General features: G+C 33.2%; 1 non-coding gene across 1 annotated transcript; it reads right to left on the bottom strand.

The window, feature by feature from the left end:
- Positions 1-10327: 10327 nt before the first annotated feature.
- LOC129758851 (U2 spliceosomal RNA) lies at positions 10328-10521 on the bottom strand. Its single transcript, XR_008740092.1, has one exon. It is a non-coding gene; the product is annotated as a U2 spliceosomal RNA (small nuclear RNA).
- Positions 10522-13049: the final 2528 nt, after the last annotated feature.

Below are 13049 nucleotides of genomic sequence, written 5' to 3'. Positions count from 1 at the left end.
GAGCAAGGACTCATCAATTTGTAAGAATAAGTTGATCCTGAATGATAAACACCAAAGCCAGCTTCGAATTTAATTAAAGAACCATCTGTAAAAATAAATTTGTTTTGATCAAATTCATTAAAATTACTTCGAAATACATTTATAATCGTATGATTTCTAAGGTTAATTGGTACCTTATCAACCTCTTTCTTGAATTGGAAGTTTACATTAGCTCTATACTGAATCTCATCAATCCTAAAATCATATATACTTTCAGATGGACTAGCATAAGTTTCAATTGATAAAAATCTCCTATATATACTCAAAAACTTAAGATTTGGTTTTAATTCAAATAATTTATCTAACTTTTCAATTATGGAACTATGTTTATCCTGAAATCTAAACAGCTGTCTAAGGATCAATTCAAAAAAATTCAACTCTAAAGGCATCACCCCTGCGATTACTTCCAAAGACATAGTGTGGGTAGAAATAAAACTGCCTAATGCTATTCTCAAGCACCGAAATTGAATTCGGGCTAATTTGATTAAATGACAATTTGCCGCGTTATGGAAACAAAAACACCCATATTGAAGAACCGAAAGAATCGTTGTTTTATACAAAATAATTAAATCCTGTGGATGGGCGCCCCACCAAGATCCTGTTATAGTTTTTAAGAAATTGATTCGTTTCGTACACTTTGTAACTAAAAATTCAATATGTTTGCGCCACAAAAGTTTAGTATCAAACCAAACGCCTAGATATTTGACCGACAAAGACCTTTTAAGATGATTTCCTTTCATTGATAACGTGATATTTACAGGCTTGTTTTGACGTAGAATTACGTCTTACGGCAACACTATAGGGGTACAAATTGAAATTCGCGAACAGATCTTGCGTCACGAAAAACGCCTCTTTATCGGACATCTTTTCCGAACAACATTTCGGGTTGGTTGTGTGTAAGTACACCAGTATCAATATAGCGCAAATACGCATTAGTGTTTGGAAAGTTATAAATCAGTAAATCAGAAAGAGAAAATCAGTTGACCAGTTGAGTTTAAAATTTTCAGAGCAGCAGACGCGTGTTGCATATGTTGCAGTCGGGTATCAAGATGTTGCTCCGCTACTGAAAATGGAATGAAATTTGAAATGGATCTTCCACTCATTTCTCGGTCAACGAAATGTTGCTGGCGTTTATCAAGACAAGACGTTAAATAAGAGCAACGAATCGTTGGGGCCATGACCTCCATCAAGAAGGCTTTTGAGTCAATCCAAGCTGTCCCCGATAAACGTCCCCGGTGGTACGGCGAAAGGCTATGCTTTGACATCACAATAACAAACAGTCCTTATCATGACTTTGAGTTCTTACATGAAAAAGTTTAGCATGATCCGTTTTTCCTTTAGAATAAAACATTATTTCAACAAGAAACAACTTCTCCTACCAGAAAAAATGCAAAAACTATATTTAACATTTTCTAAACTAAATAATATACAGTGTCAAATGGCGACACTAGCTTCATTTTCGTTCAAAATAATAAAAAAAATCATTAATTGACAACTTTTGGATACATTATACTTCGTAGGTATATTTTTTCCTAACGCAATTGAGTGGCAGTCTTCCCTTTTTTCGATGTCCTATGTATCTCCAATTGACCTGGAAGAAAAACCAACGGATCAAAGTAAGCTTTTTTTGTCAACACTCTGCAAGAAATATTTCACGTATGCTGTATACCCTTCATTGTTATTACGCTTTACACCATACCCTTTTTTTTGCAAACGCTATGATATTTTCCGCATATAAAAGAAAAAATTGAGCGAATTCAATCAGTTGCTCAGAAACTTTTGAACTAAACAGATGCACATTGAACTCGGGTTTGGCTTCATCGCTTTTGCGAAAGTGTAGCAATGCTCAGGTGGATGGCGCTGTCGTTTAATTTGTTTTCATGTTGAAGTGTTAAGACTGACAAGGAACACTACTTTTTAAACGTTTTATTAGTTTAGTTGAAACCTTCTAAATTTTCACCATTTGAAAACAAGGAAAAAAATTGATGAACTATAATTTAAAGAAAACTAATGATTTATTTATTGTTGAATAATCGAGTTTTCACTCACACAAACTTGAAAAAAACTACGTGAAAGCAAGCAAGTCAGTCAATACGGTTCGAAAATGACACACTCATGTTAAAATATATTAAATATTCGTGTAACGAATAGGAGAAACAATCTGATATCGTAATTCTACGTAAACCTTGTGGTTGCATCTTATGTACAACCTCTTCAGCTTTTTTTTGGTGAAAACAATCATTTCTGATTTTTCGGTCGAAAACTCTAATCCCAAGCTCATAGCCCATTGATTTAAATTATTTAGGGTTAATTGTAATTTTTCTTGTGAATCAGTTATATTTTTTCCCGATTTATAAACGACAATATCATCAGCAAATTGTAAAATAGATACACCATCAACTACGCAATTATCAATTTCTTTTACATAAAAATTATATAGGAATGGGCTAAGTGTTGATCCTTGAGGAAGTCCTAGAAAACTGGTTCTCTGACATTTTAACCTATTGTTCACATAAAAACACATCTCTTTTTTATACAGTAAATTATAAAGAAATTGACTAATTTTTGTCGGAATACCTTGTTCGATGAGCTTTTGACAAAGTATCTCTATATTTACCGAATCATACGCACCAGATATATCCAATAAAACAGCAGGTATGAGTTCGTTGTTTGCGAAACCAATTTCTATATCCACTGTTAACTCAGCCAAACAATCAGAAGTACTTTTTGTTTTTCTAAATCCGTATTGCGTCAAAGACATATATTTATTCTTTTCAGCCCAATTTTCCAATCTATTAAGTAAAATTCTTTCCAATGTTTTTCTGGGACAAGGCAACAAACTTATAGGGCGGTAGGATCGATAGTCACAAGAATCCTTACCAGGTTTCAAAATAGGAACCACTTTAACAACCCTCCATTCATCTGGCACAACATTTGTGTTAATAAATTTATTATATATATTTAACAACATTTGCTTAGAACATACTGGCATATTTTGTAATAGTTTGAACTTTATTCCGTCCAATCCTGCAGCAGTATTTGAGCTTGATAATAGCGCTGTAGAAAACTCTGTCATACTTATCGCAGATGCTAAATCTTCGTTGGAATTGTTAGTCCTAAAATCATCAACAAACTTATTAACAAAATCAGGACAAATTTTTTGTGCAAATTCCTCAACCCATTCTTCTGAATATTTTTCTGAGTTTACAATTTCAACACTTCTTAAGTTTCTAGCTGTTTTCCACAAGGTAGATAATGCTGTTGTTCTTGTAAATGAAGCAATTCGGTTTTGCCAATAGAATTTTTTCTTACTTTGAAAAAGTTTACGACATTCATATTCTAACTGTTGATAAGTTTTGAAATCATTTATCCTCCCTAATCTTCTGAATTTTTTAAATGCGTTTTTCTTTTCTGAGTATTTTTGAGAACATTCTTGATCCCACCATGGTTGACCTTTTCTTCTAGAACTTATATTTGAACTAATAGGCTTCTTTTGTGCTTCCTTAGCACAATCCAGAATTGATTTGCTCAAAAAATTGTATTCTTCTAATACAGTGAATGAATGATGACACATTTCATACTCATAAATTTTTTCTGATAAAAAATTTTTATAAGCTTTCCAATCTATATTTTTTGTTAAGTCATAAATAAAAGTAATCTCATTCAAGTCACTTTTAATTTTTAATTCAACAACTATCGGAAGATGATCACTGCCATTCAAATCGTCTAATACATTCCAGGAACTAACAAGAGCTAAAGAGTTTGAACTTAGTGTCAAGTCAATGGCAGAATCTCTTGAACTAGGAGCTCCTATTCTTGTGACACGTCCATCATTTAATATGCTAAGGTTTTCTTCATCACAAAGTTCATACAGCGTGAGAGCTCTGGAATCATCAATATTTTCTCCCCAGCCACAGCCATGAGAATTGAAATCACCCATCAAAATCTTCGGTTCAGGAATGGAATTAACAAGTGTTTTAATTTGCAACCTATTCAAATTAAATGGAGCTGGCGGAATGTACAATGAAGAAACTGCAAAACGAAAATTGCCTATTTTGCATGATACTGACACTTCTTCTATTTTATCGAATTTCGGAATGTTTAATTTTTCAAATTCTATACCTCTTTTGATTCCTAAAAGAACCCCTCCATAAGGCGTATCGCGATCCTCTCTTAAAATCGTATATCCAGGAATCTGTAAGCTTACTTCAGATACTAACCATGTTTCACAAACACAAAATATATCAATATTGTAATCATTTAACATAACCATTAATGATTCTTTTTTGGGCACAACACTTCTCGCATTCCATTGTAATAATTTGAGTTTATTAAGCATCATGATCAAATAAAGTAGACAAGAGGGGCCATTTAGCACAAAATACTTTGAGAACTTTTTTAATGAGGGGCTTACATAAGAGAACTAAGGATCTGAGAGATTCAGGAACTTCAAAAGCATTGAACAGCATTTTGAATAAACCATCCAATGAAAACAAATCGTCATTTTCTTCCGATACACTGTTAACCTTAGGGTTTTCAGGTAATGATGACTCTAAATTTCGTTTACTATTTGAGTTAACAAATCCGGGTGGATCCTGATAGGGCTTTTGAGGTTTCAAAACAGGGTAAGAGCAACTGGGGATTGGATCAACTGGGGATATTCTTTTTGGTTCTTTTTTTAAAATCTTGGGACGTGTGAGTTGTTTTCGTTTCCTGGAATTACTTCCCTCGTCAACTTGGGAATCCAAAACATTTTCTGAATCTGAATTCTCAGAAAGAACATCAAAACGATTGTTCGATATAAAACCCTCAGATGTATTCGATCTTTTGAGCATCTCTGCATAAGTTAGTTTATTAGACTCTCTAATAGTTTTTTTCCATTCACCTTTCGCTTTACGATAGATGGGACAGTCTGAAATATTTAGATGTGATGCTTGACAATGAAAACATAAAGAATCCAAAATTGAACACTCTGAAGCAGCGTGATTTTGCCCACATTTTCCACATTTGGTCTTATTAGAGCAATACTTCTCCGTGTGATTAAGCTGCCTACACTTTTCGCAATACATTAGTTTAGGGATGTACGCTCTAACAGAAAATAAAACTTTTTCTATTTCAACATAATCTGGCAACACTGTTCCTTCAAATGTTACTTTAACTTGTGCTGAGTCGGAGTATACTTTTTTACCATCCACGTAAGAAACATCGTGCAACCGACGACAATCCAAAATTTTAACAGGAGAAATTGCCCCGTTTCTCCAACGGCCACACCCTCCATCTAAAACATCTGACATATTTATATATTTATCTGAGATAACACCTTCGATTTCTACCATCAAACTCGGCACGTAGACTGAATACTCGAGAGTGAAGAGAGGGTCACAAACAATTGAATTTGCATGTTTTCTTTTTTCTACAATTACACGAAGTCGATTGTGTGCAGTTTTCTTAATTTCCAAGACAGAAGAATATTTTTTGTGCAACTCCTTGGAGATCGTAATAATGTTGAGTGGTTTAACTTTCGGTCTAAAATATATTTGATAAGGACCAGGGCTATTTTCAGAATACTGTTTAATACGATCGTTGATTTCAGGTTTAGTAGTTTTTGATTGAATTCGAGGCATAGTTGATTGCATCATAGCATCTGAGGTACCACGTTGCTCAACAGTAGCTGCAAGTGATAAACCCTCCGGAGGCAAAGCTCCTATTCGCATATGAGTCCCATGTGCATTTTCATCGTTTTTGAGTTATCGTTAGAAAACGCTTCTTTGTTCCCCAATTTACCTATAAAACAAGTTTTTGTTAAAAGTTTGTTCCCAAAATTTCGAAAAAAATATGACCCCTGATGTGTCCCATGTGAAAATTATTCGCATATGAGTCCCATGACCAATATTCAGCGCCAGAGCTCACAATTGAAGGAAAGGATAGACAGAAAATGAAGTAAATCAATAATTTAATGCTTAAAACATTAATTAACATAAAATTGAACGTATAGTAGCGAAATGATTCCGAAGAAATTTGGTTTTTAGTCACAAAAACATTAATAAGTAACTGGTAACCAAAATTATATTTTCTACAAAAATCTACCGATGAACAACACTCAATAGATCAGTCTTCGGTCAGGATGGTTCCTTCGTGGATAATTTCGACGATCTAATGCGTGATCGGGTGGGTGGTACTTGAAATGTTGTTTTGGTAACAAAACAACAAACTTTTTGCAATACTTCTTTCTGTATGCACAACAATATCAATACAACTGTTTTCGTTTATTACCTAGGAAGATGTTCCCGGAAGAAATCTCCTTCTTTGTCTTCAATCCAGCAGACTTTTGGTCGGTGTTATCTACGTATCCGTAACACACATTGAATTAAATGATGATGATGTAGGATAAATTCGCAGCAACTTCACACGAATGAAAACAAAGTTTTGGAAAACACTGGAAAACACATCCCACTTGGCGAATAAACCTTGATTGAAATCAGTTTGGAATCAAGATCTTTCGATAACTTTCTTCTGTCATCAAAAAGAATGGTAAACAAATGAAAAAAAGAGTTAAAAAAGTACTTGCCACTTGCCGATAACTTTAGCACCAGAGACTCATTTGCGAATAATCTCTGTTCGAGGGTTAAGAATATTCGCATATGAGTCACATGAGTGTTTTATTGAAATTTCTCCGTAATTATTAGTTAGTATTAGCACAAAAGCAAACAGAAGTATTCTTTGAAGTGTTTTCTTTCCGAACTATTGATAGGTTTTGCCAACAAATGATTTATACGATTGATTTTATGAAAACAAGTTTCAAACTTTACAAGCGTTTTTCTCGGTTTGCAGTTTTTACACATGGGACTCATATGCGAATAGGGGCAGTTTAGGTATTGAAGCGGCTTGACTATCGAAGTTGTCAAATTTTCAACAGCCAAAATCATATCTTCTATTGAATTCAGTGGAAAGTTTACATCTAAATTACATTCAATAAAATTCCTATATACAGTGAAGGGCAAAATAAAGTGTCCAAATTATTTTTTTATCATTTCTTTTATTTTTTTAGTTAAAATTCACCGAAAACACATCGTAATCTTTTTTAAAATATTGTTTATTATGATCTTCTTAATTTTTGTTAATGTTGCGCTGGGAAAAAAAGAAAGTTTCTCTATTAGAAAAAAAAATTATTATTCCAAAAAAAATGGGCAGGTGTCTACATTCGAATAAGTTGTAAAATATGGAGAACGCAGAAATTTCTGGTTCCATTCCGTTAACCATCCGGAAACTGGTTGTTCGTGATGTGAATAACGGTCAAACGCACCGGGAAGTGGCCAAGCACTACGAAATCAGCAAGACAGCGGTATCAAAAATCATGAAGAAGATGAAAACGTTCGGATCGGAGATGGATCGCCCAGGAAGAGGACTGAAGCCCAAGACAGATGCTAGAACGCCTACCCCTTGATGTAATATCATAGGGTGAAACCAAGGGGCACATCTGGCACACGAAGCCCAAGGTGGTTTTAGTGGGACGAATCCACACACGGCAGCAAACACCCGGCTGTTATGGTTTGAAGTCAAATTTCCATCTTGTAAAAAAAAAAAAAAAAAAAAAAAAAAAAAAAAAAAAAAAAAAAAAAAAAAAAAAAAAAAAAAAAAAAGATGCAAGAACGGACAAGAAAATCATTCTTGAAGTGAAGAAAAACGCAATAATAACGATCCGGCAGATACAGGAAGAGCTCCAATTTTCGGTATTGCGTTGTACTGTCCATCGCCGCATCCACAAAACAAACAAACAACATTAACAAAAATTGAAAAGAACATAATAAAAAATATTTAAAAAATGATTACGATGCGTTTTCGTTAAATTTTAACCAGAAAAATAAAAGATTGGAAAAAGATAATTTGGACACTTTATTTTGCCCCTCCCAGTCAGATTTTTGAAAGTTAAATGTTGATTTTAAAGGGTTTTCAATGGGATTTTGGGATAAAGAAAAAGTTACTGGAAGGTGGTCTTAATCGAGGTCCGTAACACTGATGAACTGATGTACAAGCTAAGCCTTGAAAAGTGTGTAAATTTCCGACGACCGTTTTGAATCAATTTTATGTTCTTTGGTTGAGCCACCAGATGTCTCCAAGGACAACAGAGAGAACTGTCAAGGAGAAAATTAAATGTAAACAAAACAAAATCACAAACTTTAAGTCGATTATTACTAGGTATTTAACGAGTTTCGAGCAAATTGATGTTGAAGATTCGTTACACATTTATGATTTGCGTTATCAAAATTTTTAGCTTCCTTATCTGACTGGGAGTTGTATAGGAATTTTATTGAACGTAATTTAGATGTAAACTTTCCACTGAATTCAATAGAAGATATGGTTTTGGCTGTTGAAAATTTGACAACTTCGATAGTCAAGCCGCTTCAATACCTAAAGTTAAACAAAAATTTAGCCAATTCCTACTTTGAAAGATGGAGATAAACTTCTTTTAACTAACGAAGAAAAAGCTCAAAAATTAGCCCAACATTTTGAGTCTGCTCATGATTTTAAATTGAACGTTGTAAGTCCAATTGAAGCTCAAATTTCCCTAAAATTTGATGATATTCTTTCTAAGCAAAATGTATTTGAAAGCTTTTGTGAGACAAATATTGATGAACTTAAATTGATTTAAAAAAAAAAAATAAAATATGAAAGCTCCGGGGGGGGATTTTCTATATTTTTACTAAAAAGTTGCATGAAAGCACTTTAAATTTTTTAGTTAAAATCTTCAATAAATGTTTTCACTTGGCTTATTTTCCCAAAAAATGGAAAAATGCCAAAGTAACTCCAAACCTGGAAAAAGTGCTCCAGAGCCTTCAAGATATCGACCAATTAGTTTGCTTCCTTATTTAAGAAAACTGTTTGAGAGAGTTATTTTAAATAGAATGATGATTCACATTAATCAGAATTCTTTTTGCCCTGATGAACAATTTGGTTTTTGTCATGGACATTCTACTGCACATCAACTTTTGAGTGTAACTAATATGATTAACGCTAAATAAAGAGGCTACATAGAAAGAGACGCAGTCTGATCCCTTTAGAAATAATTAGCTTGCAACCCTGCTGTAGGGCTGCCTTTACTACTGCTTGGTTTTGCTCGATTGGAATGACACTGACAGAAAATCGAAAAGTCCAATCGTGACATTTCGTGTCTTTGTTTACCTACTATAGGCTTATTAACGCTAGCAAATCTAAAGGTTAGTCAGCTACCTTTTGAAAATTTCATTTTAATTCTAAATTCTTAATCTTATGAATTCTAAAGCAGAATTTCATTCCCAATCCGTTGAATTTGGATCCTGCATGAATCTTGAAATTTCTAGTTTTAGTAAGAATTTGGAAACTTATTACTGTTGCTGGTTCTGAATTTTATTCAATGTGTCATTTTAGAATTAAGCATTACAAAACTGATTGCAGAATCGAAAGCCTACCGAAAACGTCCGATAACCAAGGATTCCATTACAGAAACATTGTTCTGGTAAAAAAAATCACTAAAACAAACAATTTTTCGTCGCACTTATTGATATATTATTGAAGATTGAGTAGGTAATAGTGAAAAAAAGCTGAATCGAATGAGGTGAAGAGACTCAAACATTTGATAAAAAAATATACATAAAAATCAATATTGCCTGATAAAATAGCCGAGCACAAAAACATTGATTATTAGACAGAAAAGCATCTAATTAGAGAAATATTATAAAAACTGATTTTTTGGAAATATTTCAACAAAACGGCCGATTATTTAGTAAAACTGGCTTTGGAAACAGCTCCCAAAAACTTCCGATTAACAAAGTGTTCGATTAACGAGCAAGTACTGTATCTGCTTATTTGTATTCATAATATGACGACATAATATGGCGACTTTTCGAAATGAAATTTGTCACTGAACCTAAATTCAGAATCATTATCCAAAAAACTTAAATTGGCATCTATGAAATGTTACATAAACACCTGCTGCCAAGATTAACATCGTATCGTATTAATTTATTGATTATCATAAAGTTATTACAAAAATTGAGCAATTTAGCTATCTTTTCGTCGTGATGATAATGTAAAAGCAGTCATTTTAGGATTCGTTTAACATGTCATGTAGGTAAATCATTTCCTGAGACGAGATGGAGTACTATGAAAACACCGTAAATTACTTAAAAAATCGGTAATCATATTAATTTTAAGAGAAATATGAAGGATAAAGCACAGTGTGCTGTTCAAATTCTGCTAAACAGACAAAAGTAATCAGAAATTTAAAACGAAGTAGAGCCTATTTTGTAAGATTACGTGGGCCGATCCCGGCGGTACTGCAATACCGGGCCAACCCGCGGTGGAAGTGGAGCAAGCCCCTAAACTTCCACCCTTTTCCAAAAATCAGTTTAACATTTGTTGTCTCCCTATGGGAGATCTATCAGATGTTAAGCTGATAAGAACAGATACTACACTTTGATCTTAGCCTTTAGGCCGAGAAGCGATAACTATAACAGGTTACAGTGAGGGATGCCACCTTGAGGCACCATGCTACGATGTCGATTGCCTAGCGGAATGACCGGTGGAACGAAGCAAACGCGCTGAAAAGAATGAGAAAAAAACCACGTACCAACCAATTCTAATAAGACGCATGGCATGTGACCGGGAACGTAAGAAGAGAGAACGTTTGAAAACGTTTTGCCCGTTGATTGGTTAGGTTACTGTGTGGTGTGGTGAGTTTGAGTTGTGTTGAGGATGGATCTCCTTCTCTGATGGATTGTGGTACTGATTGTAAAATCAGAGAGCAAAAATTGTCATTTGAAAATTGAAAATTACAAACGATTTTCCAAAACAGCGTGTTTGAACAACTATAAGCAATACCACTGATCTGAATGTTGAATTATATGTTTTGAAAATGTTATTAACCTCCCAAAATTTCATCAGATTATTCTTTCTCTTAAGAATATCTTTACATAGCTACCTACTTGTCGTTGCGCCAAGTTCAAGTACATGGAATCAAACCTCCTAGCAATTTCATTCCTCCCCTCAGAATATACCATTTTGTGGCATTTTTCACATATCCAGCTATTGAATTTATTGAATTATTTTATTCGTTAATGATGAAATATTTTATTCTGGAGTTTTTGAATTCTTACAACATGCATCTCCTCAGCAGCATTTGAAATTCTTGCCTTTTCCGTTTTACCAGTTACTCATTGTTCGAATTTATGAGTGGTGAATAAACCAAATTATGCCCCTGGCTGGAATGGTAAAACTTCCAATAAGACAGCCAGAAATGTCAAACCACACGGGTAACAACCAATTCTAATAAGACGAACGTATGAGACCGGGAACGTAGGATTTTTTTTGTCCGTTGTTAACTGTTGGTGGTGCGGTGAATTTGAATTCTGGGTTGGAAAATAGGTTTTCTTTTGGAATTTTGGTCTGTGCATATGTATTTGATGGGGAAAACTTTATTAATGATATTAAAATTAGAGGACACTTATGTATTATGATCGTTAAATTTACTTTATAATATTTACCAAAGCTATGATAACAATAAAAGATGATGGTCTAACAATGCACAAATCATTTGATAAAATTCACTTGACCTAACACTCGGTTAAGGGATTTTCCAAAATGACCTTTTCGGATTTTTTAGGATTAACAACATAGGACTTAGGATTAATGGCATGAAATAAGCCAAAGAAAACAATTAACGCATTTTCAATTGAATTTTAACCCCTGTGTTTTATTTTTGCCCAAGCAGATGTTGAATTGATTGGAGTGGTGAATGTATCGAAGAGCCATGGAATTGGAAATAACATTTAGATTTTAGAAAAAAACTTTTCATTAAGAAATTGTAATATGATGGTTCCTGCATTTTGGAGAGGTTTTTCCTAGCATCATCATTTTTCATCGTATCCGACGAGTTATTCCCGTCGAATTTGTATCCTCTGGTAGTGAATTCCAACCGTTTTAAGAACCTGTCGGAGTCATATTAACAATTTTTTAAACTCCTGAATTTATGCAGCATCATTAACATCTTCTTACTTTCAATGCCACGCTTCTAGGTTTAAAAAAATGAGGAAAAATTGGAATAAACAAACAGGAATTTGTAAATACTTACTTGTTTTTTTAGGGTGTTCAAAGAATTTCTACTATAGTATTCATGTTTCGACGTGATGCAAAACCCCATTTAAGTTTAATTTGGATTTTGAATATGGAATCTTATAATCCTATGACTTCTGAAATTTGATTTTTGACTTTTGAACTAAATTTCCAATTGTTCCATCGTTCTTGTGTATTTTTATGGAGAATCCGGTTTTATCAACTTTTTAAATTGTTTATTTAACAACTTAAGAATCCATATTCATAGAGGCATAAAAATTATAATTCAGGAAATATGCCCTTAACTTGAAAAAAAAAATGGTAAAATTTATGTTATTTCCAAAATTCTATGTTAGGTGACAAAGATTCAGAGGTACAAATAAGCTTAAAATTCAAGCATGGCAACACGCCCGAACACTTTGTGTGGCCTAATTCGTACATTTTTGTTTTGAAATATGTACTTAAATAATTCGAATTGGATATTACATTCGATAGAACAAATTGAAACACACTTGGTTCAGAGTTGGAGTTGTTCTCCAGTTTGCCCTTGTCTCTTTTTTCGGAATAAGTTACGTTTTAATTTCTGTTAGTTATTATTCATCAATTTTTTGTGCCTTCTCAATTTTGGATTTGTTTTTAATTTTTCTACTATTTAGACAAATTTAAAGTCTTTTTGTTTTTGTTTTTTTTCTCAGATTTAATTTTTTTATATTTGATAGTATTTTACCAATTCGATTCTGTAAATGTTGACAATTTGTTTGTCTTTCTAATTTCATCATTGGCTATTTATAGATTTTATCAGGTTTGACAATTAAATAAATTTTGTAAATTTTCTCAATTTAGTTTTTTATCAATACTTTTGTTTTGATATTTTTATTTGGATTTACCTATTTTAAAATTATTTTGTTTAGTTCTTTTTTGTG

Source organism: Uranotaenia lowii, chromosome 3 (genome assembly GCF_029784155.1).
Source record: "Uranotaenia lowii strain MFRU-FL chromosome 3, ASM2978415v1, whole genome shotgun sequence".
Taxonomy (NCBI): Eukaryota; Metazoa; Arthropoda; class Insecta; order Diptera; family Culicidae; genus Uranotaenia; species Uranotaenia lowii.
This window is presented reverse-complemented; position numbering and strand designations above follow the sequence as displayed.